This window comes from Triticum dicoccoides, chromosome 2B (genome assembly GCF_002162155.2).
Source record: "Triticum dicoccoides isolate Atlit2015 ecotype Zavitan chromosome 2B, WEW_v2.0, whole genome shotgun sequence".
In the NCBI taxonomy this organism is placed as follows: Eukaryota; Viridiplantae; Streptophyta; class Magnoliopsida; order Poales; family Poaceae; genus Triticum; species Triticum dicoccoides.
In genome coordinates this window covers 171640125-171646189 of record NC_041383.1, presented here as the reverse complement: position 1 = coordinate 171646189, position 6065 = coordinate 171640125, and positions in this window count along the sequence as shown.

The following is a 6065-nucleotide window of genomic DNA, read 5'->3' as shown; positions in this document are numbered from 1 at the left end:
CATGGTATCATCATTCCACATACATAGCATGTGCAAAAAAGTAGAGAGGGTTACGGCAAAAACTGGATGCACTTCATGTACAAAATGGACAATCTCTTTCGAAGTATCAGGGTTTCGGACGAAAACTCATATGTTACAACGGCATTTCATTTTTTAAATTTATTACAACTCCAGTCTTTTTGTGCGTTCAGTATGCCCCATTCAAATCCATGTCATCAACTTTCAACCCTTTCTGCCTTCATTTGTTATTTTCATGCATTTACTGATTTGTTTTGAGCTAAATGACCCTGAAACTGAAAAGCAATACAAATGAACTCTGAAAAGGGTGAAAGTTGGCAGGGTATCATCATTCCACCCACATAGCATGTGCAAAAAATTAGAGAGGGTTACGGCAAAACTGGATGCACTTCATGTACAAAATGGATAATCTCTTTCGTAGTATGAGGGTTTTGGACGAAAACTCATGTGTTACAAAGGCATTTCATTTTTTTTAACTTATTACAACTCCACAGTTTTTATGCCTTCAGTATGCACCATTCAAAGCCACGTCATCAACTTTCAACCCTTTCTGCCTTCATTTGCTATTTTTCATGCACTTACTAATTTGTTTTGAGCTAAATGACCCTGAAACTGAAAAGCACTACAAATGAACTCTGAAAAGGTTGAAAGTTGGCATGGTATCATCATTTCACCACATAGCATGTGCAAAAAAGTAGAGAGGGTTACAGCAAAAACTGGATGCACTTCGTGTACAAAATGCACAATCTCTTTCGAAGTATGAGGGTTTCGGATGAAAACTCATCTGTTACAAAGGTATTTCATTTTTTAAAACTTATTACAACTCCAGACTTTTTGTGCGTTCGGTGTGCACCATTCAAAGCCACGTCATCAAATTGCAACCCTTTTTGACTTCATTTGCTATTTTTAATGCATTTACTTATTTGTTTTGAGCTAAAGATCCTGAAATTGAAAAGCACTACAAATGAAATCTGAAAAGGTTGAAAGTTGGCATGGTATCATCATTCTACCCACATAGCATGTGCCACAAAGTAGAGAGGGTTACGGCAAAAAAGGGATGCACTTCGTGTACAAAATGGACACTCTCTTTCGAAGTATCAGGGTTTCGGACGAAAACTCATCTGTTACAAAGGCATTTCATTTTTTTAACTTATTACAACTCCAGACTTTTTATGCGTTCAGTATGCACCATTCAAAGCCACGTCATCAACTTTCTACCCTTTCTGACTTCATTTGCTATTTTTCATGCATTTACTGATTTGTTTTGAGCTAAATGACCCTGAAACTGAAAAGCAATACGAATGAACTCTGAAAAGGGTGAAAGTTGGCATGGTATCTTCATTCCACCCACATAGCATGTGCAAATAAGTAGAGAGGGTTACGGCAAAAACTGGATGCACTTCGTGTACAAAATGGACAATCTCTTTCGTAGTATCAGGGTTTGAGACGAAAAGTCATCTGTTACAAAGGCATTTCAGTTTTTTAAACTTATTAAAACTCCAGACTTTTTGTGCATTCAGTATGCACCATTCAAAGCGTTGTCATCCACTTTCAACCATTTCTGCCTTCATTTGTTATTTTTTTCATGCATTTATTGATTTGTTTTGAGCTAAATGACCCTGAAATTGAAAAGCACTACAAATGAACTCTGAAAAGGTAGAAAGTTGGCACGGTATCATCATTCCACCCACATAGCATGTGCAAAAAAGTAGAGAGGGTTATGGCAAAAACTGGATGCACTTCGTGTACAAAATGGACAATCTCTTTCGAAGTATCAGGGTTTCGGACGAAAACTCATCTGTTACAGAGGCATTTTATTTTTTTAAACTTATTAAACCTCCAGACTTTTTGTGCGTTCATTTGCTATTTTTCATGCATTTAATGTGTTTTAGCTAAATGACCCTGAAATTGAAAAGCACTACACTCTGAAAAGTAAAGTTATTCCCAAACTTGTGATTCACACAATTGAAATAAATCAAATTTAAATTATTCAAATTTGAAAACTACTGGCACTAACAGAAAGTTTTTAGTTTTTTGTACCTAAAGCAAAAATATTCACAAAGAAATTCTAAATACAAGAAAAAACAACTCAGAAATAAATAAAAGAAAATAAATAAAGCAAAAAGGAAATAATAGAAAAAACTAGATAAAAAATCCCACCTACTGGGCCACAGCGGCCTACATACGACTAGAAACCCAGCATGTATTTCGGCTATGATGCAGGCCCACAAGCACAGTAGGCCCAATAGGGCAGCACATCACAGGTAGGCCCAGAAGGCCTGCTTTACAAGGGAGCTCGATGGAGCAGCCGCGGCTGGGTTTATAAACCAGTGTGGCTGCTCTTCGCTCGGCGAGGTGGGACTAAACTTCCTGCCCCGTTGCCATGCGGTGCACCCCCTTTAGTACCGGGTCGTGGCTCCAACCGGTACTAAAGGGCGTGTCTTTAGTACCGGTTGCAGTCTTGACCCGGTACTAGAGGAGGTCGCTTTCCGCCATTTCACCTGGCCAAATTTTCCCTTTAGTACCGGTTGGTGGCTCCAACCGGTACTAAAGGCTCATACTATATAAGCAGCGCTGACGAAAATTTCAGTTTCTTCTCCTCTTCCTCTGCTTCAACCTCATCACGCCATCGCCCGTCCCCGTCACCGCGCCCGTCCCCGTCGCCGCCGCATCGCGGGCGGTCGCCATCGGCATCCCCATCACCGCGCCCGTACCCATCTTCGCGTGCGTCCGTCCCCGTTGTTGCGCGCCGCCCCGGCCGGTCCCCGTCGCGCGTCGCCCTGGCCCGTCCCCGTCGCCGCCACCCGTCGCCTCGCATCGCCGGTCGTCGCCCCGCTATAAGACCATCCCTTGCCGTGCCATGGCCGCCCTCACACACATAGTACACACACACAAAGAGAAAATGTTAGATGAACTAGATGAATTAGGTAGATATTAATGTCAAATGTTAGATGAATTAGCTAGATATTAATGTTAGACGAGTTAGTTTTTTATACTTTTAGTTATAAATGAGTTAGATATATTAATGTTAGATATTAGAATGAATATAAACTTCAGGTTGTTAGCAATTTGATGAAATTGTTCAAAATGAATGCTCATGGTAAACTCTATCGACAAATCTAACAACTCGCTGAACACAAAGGCCAAGATAGCAAAAAATATTGACTCCATCACAATATGTTCTTTGACATCAAATGTTAATAATAGATCATAACTAGTTGAATTCTATATGAGATTTGAATTAGTAAGTGCTTGGTTGAATTAGTAAGAAAATTAATAAGTGCTTACTTGAATTAGTAAGTGCTTAGTTGAATTAGTAAGAAAATAAATTATTTTTATTTATAGTAAGTGCTTAGTTGAACTAGTTGAATTAATAGAACTAGTTTATTTTTAGTAAGAAAATTTAGGTATATGAGATTTGATGATAAAATTAAAATTTTACTATAGAACTAGTTTATTTTTAGTAAGAAATTTAATAGAACTAGTTTATTTTTAGTAAGTGCTTAGTTAAATTAGTTGAATTAGGGTATTTAGTTATGCTTCTTAACCAAATGAAATGTTCGGATTATAAGATTTTTAAGTAATGTTTCAACTATGAATATAGGAAATGTCTAATGACGAAAAGGAATTCGGTATGTGTGAATACTGTAAAGACGAGCGCGACATGTGTGACATGCCTCACCTAGTTGGTGGTAGGCGCTTCAGCATCAAGCTGGATGACACCTTCGAAGTGGATACAGTAAGTCACAATGACAAGTATTTTTTCGTAATTAAGCATGACTTCTGCTTCTTTTGCTTCAATTTATAATTTTAATTTTTACTATTCTACTAGCGTATCCCTTGCCATGCAAGAATGTATGTCTTGGATAAGGTTGGTTTCAGTACTATGGAAACTATGGAGGTAAAAAGAGTTAATTTGAGGACAGAGCATGGTTATAATTTTCCGCAAAATTATACAATTCAGATACCTATACCATTTTGAATGCAAACAATGGAGAGCATTATGCAAGGCTTATGCATTTGAGCCTGATATGCTTATCACATTTGATATTCGTCTGAAAGATGATATTGAAGATAATATCGACATCTGGGCCGATGTCAGACGCCTCCAGTTCTACCATTATGTGAGTTTCTCAACCATATTTATGTTTTTGATATTGTTTATTTAAAAATAGTTAACAACTAATTTCTATTGACAGCTTACTTCCATTCAAGCAAACATGTCCAGCGCTTGGTAGACAGGGCTGAACTAAACTGCGAGGAGATACGTCATTATGTTTCATGGCTTGAGGATCTTCATACTGTCAAGACAAATTATTTTCCTAAACTTGAAAATCTTAGTACTCAAAACGTGCGGCCAATAGTGTTCGTACTGAACTACGGTCACATCTATTTAGAAAAGATGGTAAGATTTTTACTATTTGTGCTCAGTGCATCTTTTGCATACATTATTTTTTAAGCTAAACTTCATTGCTAAGTATGTTACTACGATGTTCTTCAACAGGGACTCCTGATGACAGTTGTGCCTCAGTGGATCGAGGCTGAAGGTTGCATGTCCATGGTTAGCTTACATCCAAGATATCTACATTGCACATGAGTGCATTCATAATTTCTAAAAGCGAGCAAGTCTTAATAGTCAAAGACTGGAGCAAAATTGTGAAGGATCACAAAGAATTACTAGGGGCAGCAATCAGAAGCACAACCCATAATTAGGAGACAGGTTCATCTGCATGCTCCAATATGATGAATCAGGAGTGCTACACACGTTCTATGCTATTTTACCTGAGAGAGAGCAGCATGAGTGATTAGCTAGCTAGAATGACTATGATGATTAAATAGTGGTAATGACTATGATGATTATTAGCTTGTTGGTGATGATATGATGCAAGAGTTTATATATATATTAATATGATGATGATGATGATGAGATGATGATGATGATGATGATCATGAGTTATTATATCATTGGGTGAAAGAGCCGCGGATTAGTTTCAAGTGGATGGATCCTAAGTGATCAAGTCATGGATTATCGTGTTGATCACTTATGATCCATCCACTTGAAACTGATCCGCAGTTCTTTCACCTAGTGATTTAATAACTCATTATAATGTAAAAACAATCTCTAAATGTGTGTATGCATGTGTGAATGCTGGTGCGAGACATTCAATGATTACATAGATGCATAACGTGTACAATATGCAGTATCGTAAAATACCAGCAAATAAAGAAAATGGAAAACACAAAACTAAAGGAAAAACAAATAATAAAACCAAAACACTAAAACTTTGGTTTTTTTAGTGGGACAATAGCCTATTTTGATGAACTGTATATCCATCCTAATCAAGCAAAGAAAATTGGCACGAGCTATGAATAAATTCAATTTCAATCAGGAGTTTTCCTAAAGTAAATTCTGAAAGCAATTCGGATGTAACTAAATCATTCAACTACAGGAACGGATAACCAATGCAAAACCATGTCTCACGGTCAATTTTTTGTGTAGTTTATACAGATCAAATCTTGTACTTCGGTTCTACTTCTAAAGGCACAAGTTAATCTAATCTCAAAACATCAGCCATCGGCTAAGTAATTGAGAAGAGGAGAGAGTAATCTAACCATTTTTCCATGCCTAGTTGCCCCTCATGTTGGCTCTGCGGCCGGCCGGCCGATCGGCCGTGCAAGGTCTGGATTTCCCCTTCAGCAATTCTGGACTAAGATTGGAAGCTCCATGTTGATAGATTATGAACTGCTCTGGACGGTGCCCCTATAGCAGCAGAGCAGGCGGCGGGCGACCGAGGATCGGGTGTCGATCTCGTAGCAGCCACCAACGTACCCACGATCTGACCTATGCGTGCGTGCGTTCCAGACCTGGCCCCATTGCCTTCTACAATGGGCTTCCCCTTCTACAATAGCCTACTTTTTTGCCTGACGTATATGGGCTGGGCCTTCACATTGCGTTACAGAGAGAGGGACAGGGCCACAAGGGGGGCGAAACGAGACAGACACTACGCGCATTTAGCCAAAATCTAGAAAAATCTAGTCGCTATTAA